Source organism: Mustela nigripes, chromosome 9 (genome assembly GCF_022355385.1).
Source record: "Mustela nigripes isolate SB6536 chromosome 9, MUSNIG.SB6536, whole genome shotgun sequence".
NCBI lineage: Eukaryota > Metazoa > Chordata > Mammalia > Carnivora > Mustelidae > Mustela > Mustela nigripes.
In genome coordinates, this window is record NC_081565.1 from 78,668,185 (window position 1) to 78,678,415 (window position 10,231).

Consider the following 10,231-nt stretch of genomic DNA (forward strand, 5'->3'; position numbering starts at 1 on the left):
GTTGGAAACTCAGTTTCATTTCTCCTTTATCCTTCATACACACTCTGGGACTGTCAAAAAAAGCCAAGTGGCTCCATGATCTATATACTCATTATTACCACCATGATGGCTGACTGCCACAACTACTTGATCTGTCCTCCTCCTGTGCTTTATCTCGTGCCCACGTGGCGATAATCTGAATAATCATAATGCTATATATACCAGGGATTATGTGTCCCATTTTCCACTGGCAAATAAGTCTATGCTCTTCAAATAGATTGGCATCTCCAACTCAGAATCCCATTCTAAATGTCTGTTTTCTGGGGCCACTTGTGATAGCAATTTTTATGTCAGTCAAGATTCCAGAAAGAAAAAGATGACATGCAAGAATTGGGTAGTTTAGGGGTGCCTGGCCGGCTCAGTCCATGGAGTATGTGACTCTTGATTTCGGGGTCATGAATTCAAACCCCACAAAGGGTACAGAGTTTATGGGAAGGAAGGAAGAAAGAAAAGAAAAGAAAAGAAAAGAAAGAAGTTGTTAGTTTAAGAGTGTTTTAAAAAGGGGTACTTGGGTGGCTCTGTTGGTTGGGTGTCTGCCTTCGGCTCAGGTCATGATCCCAGATCCCTGCTCAGCGTCAGGGTCCCTGCTCAGCAGGGATCCTGCTTCTCCCTCTCCCTCTGCCTCACCCCTCCACTTGTGCTTTCTTTCCTCTTTCTCTCAAATACATAAATAAAATCTTAAATAAATAAATGAAATGAAAAGAGACTATTTACAAGGAACTGAGTAGGGTATAGGGAATCTACAAAGCATGGTACAGTACCCTAAGGCTAGAAAGAGCATGACATCATTACCACCTCTAGACTTGAAGGAGCATTAAGAATGTCTTCCAGGAACTGGAAGAACGAAAGGTCTGTATGTAGAGAATCATCAGACTATCTATCTCTACTTATCCTCAGCCTGCCCATGGTAACCCCACAGGAAGGGAGCCACGGGAATAATCTGGACTCTTCTTTCAGGGATTCCCATTACATGACTCCCATTGGAAACCCAAAGACAGGGACTCCCACAGATGTAACCACACAGTAGTCAGCCTCTCAGGATGGAGAGTGAATCTAGAGGAACAAATGGAAGATGTCCTATGGTTTTAAAATATTAACTCGTGTATTTACGTTGGGTCCCCCCACATAGATTGTAAACCTGTTGGGGCAGAGGTTTACATGCCTTATCCTTCCATGGATCCCCCCACAGCACCTGAGATAGTTTGGCATGACCGAATGAATGTACTTCAGTGTTGATAGCCATGTCCTAACACATCCATAGACCAAACTACAAAGCATGATTTTTAAAAATTATGTGAAGGAAAAAAAAAAATCTGCCCTAGGTATTGTACCCAATTCCAAAGTGACTAGTACACAGGGAACAGAGCACAGCATTACAAAATGACTAGATGAGGCAAAAGAAACTCTGCCAACATTCAATATATTCCCAGCTGAACAAAGATCTCAGCTCTCCTTGAATGATTTCATAGGTAGGCGTCAGCCAGTCCAGCCCCCGCTTTTGATGAGCAGGACGTCAGATGAAATCAGATCACCCAGCTTGTGGCTTTAAAGTAATAGCTGAGTAATGGATAGTAATTTCCCATCTATTAAGCTAAGGCTCTCTTTCCAATGAGTTTTTGTGCATTCTGCTAAGTGACTCTGATTTTCATTTCCCCAACACAGTTTTCTTCCCTGAATGCCCTTCCAATATGTCTTGTTTTGACAGTTTTAATGGCTTCGTACAATTTGCAAGGATTTGTTTTTCTCAGCTACAGATTGATTCTTTTTATCTCACGAAACATTTGACCTCCTATCAGAGATAGGAGAGGTGTAGAGGTCTTTTTCTGCAGATAATAGGCAAGAGGCAATTTTATTACACTGTATCACAGAATTTGAAGAGTAAGGAAGAGAGAGCAGAGGGTTGCCATAAGAAAATCAATTACCCAAGTGTACTGCTGCAGAATGTGTGCCTGGACACACGCAAGTTTAAATATAGAGAGCATTTCACCTTCTCAACTTGGGGCCATAGAAATTGATACACACACTTTAACTTAGCATCAACATGAAATCAAAGTGCTATGTTCATCTCTCATGACCACAGGTGGCACAGTAAAATAATAAACTACTGAGTGATACTGGGCTAGAATGACAATTATTCCCCCTGAGGACTACATTTCAGTTTTTCTAAGTCTTCATTATTGAGGAATAACATACATAAAGTGCAATCTTAAGAGTACAGTTTAATATACATATATGTGCATATATGCACATAACTCTCACCAGATCAAAAAGTAGAACATTTCCAGAACTCCCAAAGGTTCCCTTCTACTCATTTTTATTTTTATTTTTTTAAAGTAATTTTATTTTTTTTTCAAAGATTTTATTTATTTATTTGACCGACAAAGATCTCAAGCAGGCAGAGAAGTAGGAAGAGAGAGAGAAGGAAGCAGGCTCCCCACTAAGCAGAGAGCCCGATGAGGGGCTCAATCCCAGGACCCTGGGACCATGACCTGAGCTGAAGGCAGAGGCTTTAACCCACTAAGCCACCCAGGCACCCCCCTTCTACTCATTTTTAGTCCTACCTTGAAGGGTATCCACTCTTCTGACCTCTATCAACACAGATTAACTTTGCCTGCTTTTTTTGTTTTTTACATTTAAATGGAATCCTATGGTATTTCTATTTTGTATCCAGTTTATTTTTTGCTCGCTGCTGTGAGATTCAGCAGTATCGCTGTGTGTATCACTAGATTATTTATTTTCACTGCTGAGGGATATTCTATTGTATGTAAATACCACAGCTTATTTATTCATTCTATAGTTGATGGGTATTTCATTCCTTTGGATAAAACTGAACAAACTGCAAGTAAATATTTAACAAACTGTACTCAGATATAAATTACAGGATAATCTCTTACAGAAATTAAGAGGTATACTTTCATCTTCTATGCATATCCAGTGGTAGTTTTGAAAATGCCTTCCTTTCTCTATGAGAGCAACACCTAGTGGCCTAAAAAGGCTATAGTTCTGGATGTGTGCATTTAGATTTGGAAACCGTGCCTTTTAGTTGTGTTTCTTTTTTTGGTTTTTTTTTTAAGATTTTATTTATTTATTTGACAGACAGAGATCACAATTAGGCAGAGAGGCACAGTGCCTTTTAGTTTTAACAGACCTCTGATAGCATCTAGATGTCCGTTAAAACCACATAACATCTGGGCCCCACTAGAAATCATTTAAATCAGAATCTCTGAAGATTAGAGCCCAGGGCTGGTAAATTATAAAAGCTGTCTCGGTGATTTTAACGTGCAGGCAGCGCCGAGAACTACCAATCTAGACCAGTTTTTGCTGAACATCGTAATCCCCTGGAGGGCTTGTTCAAACACTGATTGCCTGACCCCACCCCGAGTATATTTCAGTGTATCAGGGTGGTGCTGCAAAATTTGCATCTCAATCTAGTTCCCAGGTGATGCTGATGCCACCAGTCCTGGGACCACATGATAAGAACCAATAATCTAGACCAACTCTGTTATTTCACATAAGAAGAAACGTCAGGCTGGGCATTTGAAGTAATTTGCCGGAGTCGTAGAGCCAGTTAGGGACAAAGTTATAATTAGAATGGAGCCTCACAGTCACTTTTCCTCTCATCTGATAGAGGTATAATTGGGTATCTCTGAATGTTACATCATCTGAAGCTATGTTAAAAGACAGGCTATTTCCCTCCGATGAAAAACAAAATAAGGAGATGTTTAAGGACTGGATGAGAGTAACTTTTTTCCATAAACCTATCCACAAGAACCTAGGCATTCCGAGGAAGTGGGCAGATCACACAGTACAGGCCAGCAGGGATGGGAAACAGAGTCGGCTTGAACTCTGATCTTTGCTCAGGAAAGGATGGATCTGCCGGTTCACTCGTTCCCTCCTTCAACATCCCCCTAAAGGCTGAGCTGCTTCAACCCAGATGGGCCATGTGGTCCCGAGTCATCAGGTCAGAAGTCAGGAAACCTCTTGGCCAATAGTTTGTCTCTCCCACATCTCTCTCAGAGCACAAGATTAATGCATCTTGCTGAGTTTCTCTGTGGCTCCTAAGTCTTGCCTATATTTGCCCCTTACAAAACAATGTTTCCAAATATGGCCGGCTCATCCCCCCCCCACCCCCCCACCCAAGTTTAGACAGCTCTATGCCTAAGGATCCACGGCCCCATGCTGTTGAGAGGGGTGAGCCCATTCTCCCAGCTTTGCTAAACACGCTGTAATGACACAATGCACCCACAGCTTGGACGTTGGCCTGCTGAGCCATTCTGGGCCACCCTCCTGGCTCCTAGAACTATCTCAACATGGCAGGAGAGCTTTGTCTAAGGCGCTAGAAGATCAATATTTTAAATACACATCACAGGTGATTCTAATGTAAGCCAGGTCAGGAGACCACTGCCCAATATCACATTATTGAGTAAACATTAATCTTAGTTGCTGTTGTTGCGGGGGGGTGGTTAATGGCATTATACAGCAATCTTCATTGTGTCTACACTTTTGGGCAGTGGAAGAAGTATTTTCAACTCAAGATTCAAGCAGGAATGGGGATGCCTGGCTGGCTCAGTCGGTAGAGCACACTGGACATAGAGTTTACTTAAAATATAAACAAACAAACAAACAAAATCTTAAAAAAAAAAAAAAAAGATTCAAGCAGGAACGAATTCATGCTGCTGAATGAGAAGAGAGAAAAGAAACTGCATCAGCCAGAGCGTACAGGTATAAGGCAACTGCATGTAAGATAGTAAAAAATGTGTTCTATAGAAAATAACTGACGCACGGGTGCCTGGGTGGCTCAGTGGGTTAAGCCACTGCCTTCGGCTCAGGTCATGATCTCAGGGTCCTGGGATCGAGTCCCGCATCGGGCTCTCTGCTCAGCAGGGAGCCTGCTTCCCTCTCTCTCTCTCTCTCTCTCTCTGCCTGCCTCTCTGTCTACTGTGATCTCTCTCTGTCAAATAAAAAAATAAAGTCTTTAAAAAAAAAAAAAAAAAAAAAGAAAATAACTGACGCAGCCTCATTTTTTAATAAAAAATTTAAAAATTTTAAAAAGTAAAGATTCAAAGACTCTGATGACAGTATGCCCACCACAGGAGAAAACAAGAAATTCCTAACATAAAATTTCACACTATCTTACCTATTGAGGCAATGTGCTGGACACATGCTCTCTACATGTGCCCCAAATCTAAAATTTTACTCCAAGAAAACTGTGTGCTCTAAGACTTTCATAAATGGCACAGCATGTAGCTGGGAGAGGCAACAGATAATCTGTCACACTTCAGGACTCCAAACCTCCATAGCTACCAGAGGGACCATTGTGTCGGCACACTATTAATTACTTAATGGGAAGACTATTTTTTAACGGAGGCATATTTATCATATAATATTATATATATATCAATAAAATAAGCCACAGATGGGCAGAATAGTACTTCTAAATTATGTCTAATAAAGGATTTATATATAAAAGATATACAAAGAAATCTTACAACCGAATAATAAGAAAACAACCCAATTTTTTTTTTTTGTAGGCTCCACACCCAATGTGGGGCTTAAACTCACAACCTTGAGATCAAGAGTCACATGCTCTACTGACTGAGCCAGCCAGGTGGCCTAACCTGATTTTAAAAATAGGCAAAATAGGGGTACTTGGCTAGTTCAGTCAGTAGGACATATGTCTCTTGATCTTGGGGTCTTTGAATTCAAGTTCCACACTGGATGTAGAGATTACTTAAAAAAAAAAAAAAAAGATAATTAAAAAAATTTTTAAAAACAGGCAAAACATCTGAATAAACAGTTCATGAAAGACTATATACAACTGCCAGATAAGCACATGAAAACACATTGAGTCAATACCATTAGTAATTAGAAACACAAAAATTAAAACCACTGTTAAGACTCTACACCCACTAGAATGGTGATAATCAAAATGGACTGACAATCACAAATGTTGGTGAGGATGTGGAACAGTACAGTGGTATGGCTGCCTAAGAAAACAGTGTGGTAGTTTCTCAAAAACTACACATAAATTTACTGTATGATCCAGAAAGCTCTCTCCTAGGTATGTATTTACCCAAGAAAAATGAAAATATGTTCAAGAGAAGACACACAAATGTTCACAACAGAATTATTCGTAATAGTTATAAAGTAGAATTGAATGAGGAAACAAAATTAGCCTGTCCATACAATGGGGTGCTATTCAGCAAAAGGGGAGGGGAAGAAAAAGAATGATTAATTCTTGATACATGCTAAAACATGGTTATATGTCAAAAATGTTATGTTAAATGAAAGAAGCCAGACTACCTATTTCATTATTTCATTTCTATGGAAGGTTCCTAACAGGCAATTTTATAGACACAGAAAGGAGATAGTTGCCTGAAGCTGGGGACAGGAATGGGAAATACTAAAACTGGCCATGACAGATCTTTCTGAGGTGATGGCAACATCCTAAAAGTGGATTGTGTTAATTGCACAATGCCGTAAATTTACCAAATCACAAATTTTACACTTAAAATGGGTGAATTTTATGATATGTAAATTATACCTCAAAAAAAGCATTTACAAAGTACAGAGACAAAATTATCACTATGTTGTAGAAAAAACTTTCATAGAATTTTACAGAATTTACAGCACAGTGAGGCTGATCATTTTATCAGTGGTTCCCAACAATTCCCAGGCCAAGAATCCCTTTTTAATAGCAAAAACAGTGACAGCCTTATATATCCTAGTTGAACCTTTAGTATAAATCAAGGAAATAAATAATTTCAAGAATATTGTGAATTTGTGAATAATCACATCCACTACATATAAAAATAGTAGATAGATATGCAAGACAGGTTATTATTCAGTCTACGGACAGAGCTAAGTGCACTTATAGATTCATGGGCTTCATGCATAATGGTGGGGTCAGCGACCCCAGAGTTGAAACTCGCTCAAAATCTTTTTGCCATCCAATGCAGCACTAAATAAAAAGAGCAATAAATACCACTGTAAGTTCAGTTCCATGGTGTGAGTAGTCCTCTCTGCACTCAGTTTATAGCTGGGAAGAACACGATTGACTTTTGGACTATGTGTGGGCAAAAATGGACTTGACAAGTGGCTCACAGGAAAAGAGGAAGGTCGCATGACTGGAAAAATGGTTGATGCTTGTCCAAACAAAGGAGGGAGCTGTTTTGGGAATTCCTGTTTTGTCTCCATTCTACCCGCCCCACCCCCCCCAGGGCCCATTTCAGTTGTAACCAATGTGTTCCAACAATTCTACAGCGCAAACTCTGTATTAAATGGTTATGGCCGTGCCCAACCCTCCCGCACCCCCAGGGAGCCTCTTTCCTCTGGGATTTTCACTTTCTGTAGGACATCCTCTCAACTTCACTGACAGAAGCCGAGCAGCATGAAGTATTTCTGGAACTACCAATTGAGCACTTCCCATGTATAAATCAATCACTTAATAGGATCTGAAATGTACTGTTTTCATTGCCAAGAAATGGGTTCCAGAAGCGTTTCCAAGTTATTTATAAGAACCACTTGTTTGTTTCAGTAAGTCTTGTTTTCGTCACTGCCCACTGGCAGCCGCTTACACCGCACCTGCCCCGTTCAGCTGGTGGCCACAAGTGTTGCAAAGGCAAGAAACATAGGAGAAACTTCTTTTGAAACAGTGTGTAACTGTTCAGTTGCGCTTCCAAATGGTATGTTCAGTATGCTTTTGGGTGACGCATAAGAAATACAATATTCTTCCTGTGTTACCAGATGTTCTGGGCACTCTGTGGGACATTTTATTTTATTTTTTTTTCCAGAAAAACAACTGGACCTCTCGCTTTGGAATACTTCACCAGAACACATACTGAGTATACTATGTAAAAGTGTAAATAACACGGCTTAAAGGTCAGTTTGTGTTTCCTGATTTTGCGGACATGCAGTAATATCCTCTGCTAAGGGACGTCACTTTCGTCCTTTAGGAGACCATCTTTCCTAACCTCGCCTGGTCCTAGCAATTTCCTCAGGGCCCATTCATTTCCTATATTGGTCATTTAGGTCGCTGTTCCTCATGTTACCATGATTTTTCAAGGAAAAAACTCTTTTACAGATTAAAGAAAATATATTCCACAAATAATTTTGTGGCTAGATTAAAATAAAATAAAAAGTGGAATAATAAATATGGTCATACTCAATTACACAAAAACCTGTATTTGTAATGTAAATAGGCAAATTTATAATTTAAATAAAAGTTCAGGGTAATGGGGGCGCCTGGGTGGCGCAGTGGGTTAAGCCTCTGCCTTCGGCTCAGGTCATGATCTCAGGGTCCTGGGTCGAGGCCCGCATGGGGCTCTCTGCTCAGAGAGCAGAGAAGCCTGCTTCCCCCTCTCTCTCTGCCTGTGATCTCTCAGTAAAAAAAAAAAAAAAAAAAAAAAAGATCAGGGTAATAGAATATGCTTTTCTAATTAACTTTCTCTTCTTAATTCATTATGTAGTTTTAAAATAGAAATTTTTGATCAATTGATTTACTAAAGTTTCTGAGTTTCTGAGTTTCTCTGTGTATGCTATTAATTACAGTTAGCACTGTGCCATTACTAAGTTTTAACAAAGGAATGAAAGGCAGTTTGTAAAGTTGTTATTGTCAGAAATATTGTTCCTAAAGCTTTTTTATTACACGCATATCTGTGTATGTTGTCACTGAAGGGTCTACCCCTAACAAGTACTAAAAATAGCCAATAGCAGTTCTGACATTTCTTGTACAAATGCTTTCATTGAAAGGGTCTGCTTCTCCTCTTTCAATGTTAATAGAATTCTATATCTATATATTTTTTTTCTTAACCCGAGAATTTTCAGTGTGCCCACTTCTCACCGCTACAGAGTCTCTTAGGATAATTTGAAAGAAAATCTCAAAACCAAAATTTATAATATAGTATCTATAAACATCAAGAATGGAACACCTTCTATAGCCAAGAGCTTCACAGATACTATATTTAACACTTCCAGAAATCTTATACTGTAGAAGTCATGATCCTCATTTTACAAATAGGAAAGGTACACATGAGGTAACTTCACAAAAGTAAGGAAACTGGTCCAAGGTCACGCCATAAGTAAGAGGCTGGGTTAGGATGTCAACATCCTTCTGCCTCCAAGTCACTCCACCTCCTACTTGCCTGAATTAAGATTTATGTTGCTTTATTTCAAGGCATGCTTTTGACAACAGTATACTGTCAAGTGCTTTTAATTTAAAGTTATAATTATTTTCAAATTGGTAACATTTATATACAATAAACTAAGCAAATCCTGTGTTGAATTTGTATTTCTTTCTTTTTTAAATATTTTATTTATTTATTTGAGAGAGAGAGCATGAGCAGGAGGAGGGCAGAGGGAGAAGGACAAGCAGGCTTTCCACAGTACAGGGAGCCCAATGCAAGGGCTCTGTCCCTGAATCCTGAGATCATGACCTAAGCCAAAGTCAGATGCTTCACTGACTGAGCCACCCAGGAGCCCTCGAATTTCATATCTCCATACCATAGTATAACCACCACCTAGATCAAAATCAGATGGCTCCTGCATTTCAGAAGGTTCTCGCATGCCCCCTTCCTTGTCAATATCACACCCCCCAAAGTAACCACTATCCTGAGACCTACCACAAATTAGTTTTGACTACTTTTGAACTTAGGTATAAACAGAATCATAAAATAAGTAATTTCATTGTATTTGGATTCTTTTGCTCATTATCCATGAGGTTCATCAATGGACAATGTATGCCTTTCAAAATGTTAATTGAAACTTAATGCTAATGTTGAGATCAAAGACTTTTTAAAATTCATATAGAACACTTCACAGATTTGCATGTCATCCTTGCACAGGGGTCATGCTAATCTTCTCTGTATTGCTCCAATTTGACTACATATGCTGCTAAAAAAAATTTACAAAAATGAAAAATATAATTTTAAGTAGTATTTAATAATATAAATTTAAATATTTAACAATAAAATACAATTTATATACTTCAAATTAATATTTCTAGAGGTTACAGAACCTTCTAAGCCAAATTTTGATAAAATATTTTATCACTTAGTCAACTTCTGAACATTTAGGTACTATATATATTTTTATATCAAATATATATTTTTAGATCTTCCTTTTTTTTGTTTAAAGAGTGAGAATACACATGCACAATTGGGGGAGGGGTCAAGGGAGAGGGATAGAGAATCTT

At 39.0% G+C, this 10,231-nt stretch overlaps 1 non-coding gene across 1 annotated transcript; it reads right to left on the minus strand.

Annotated features, from left to right (window-relative positions):
- Nucleotides 1-9,836: 9,836 nt before the first annotated feature.
- LOC132025220 (U6 spliceosomal RNA) lies at nt 9,837-9,941 on the minus strand. Its single transcript, XR_009406485.1, has one exon. It is a non-coding gene; the product is annotated as a U6 spliceosomal RNA (small nuclear RNA).
- Between the last annotated feature and the right edge of the window lie 290 nt (nt 9,942-10,231).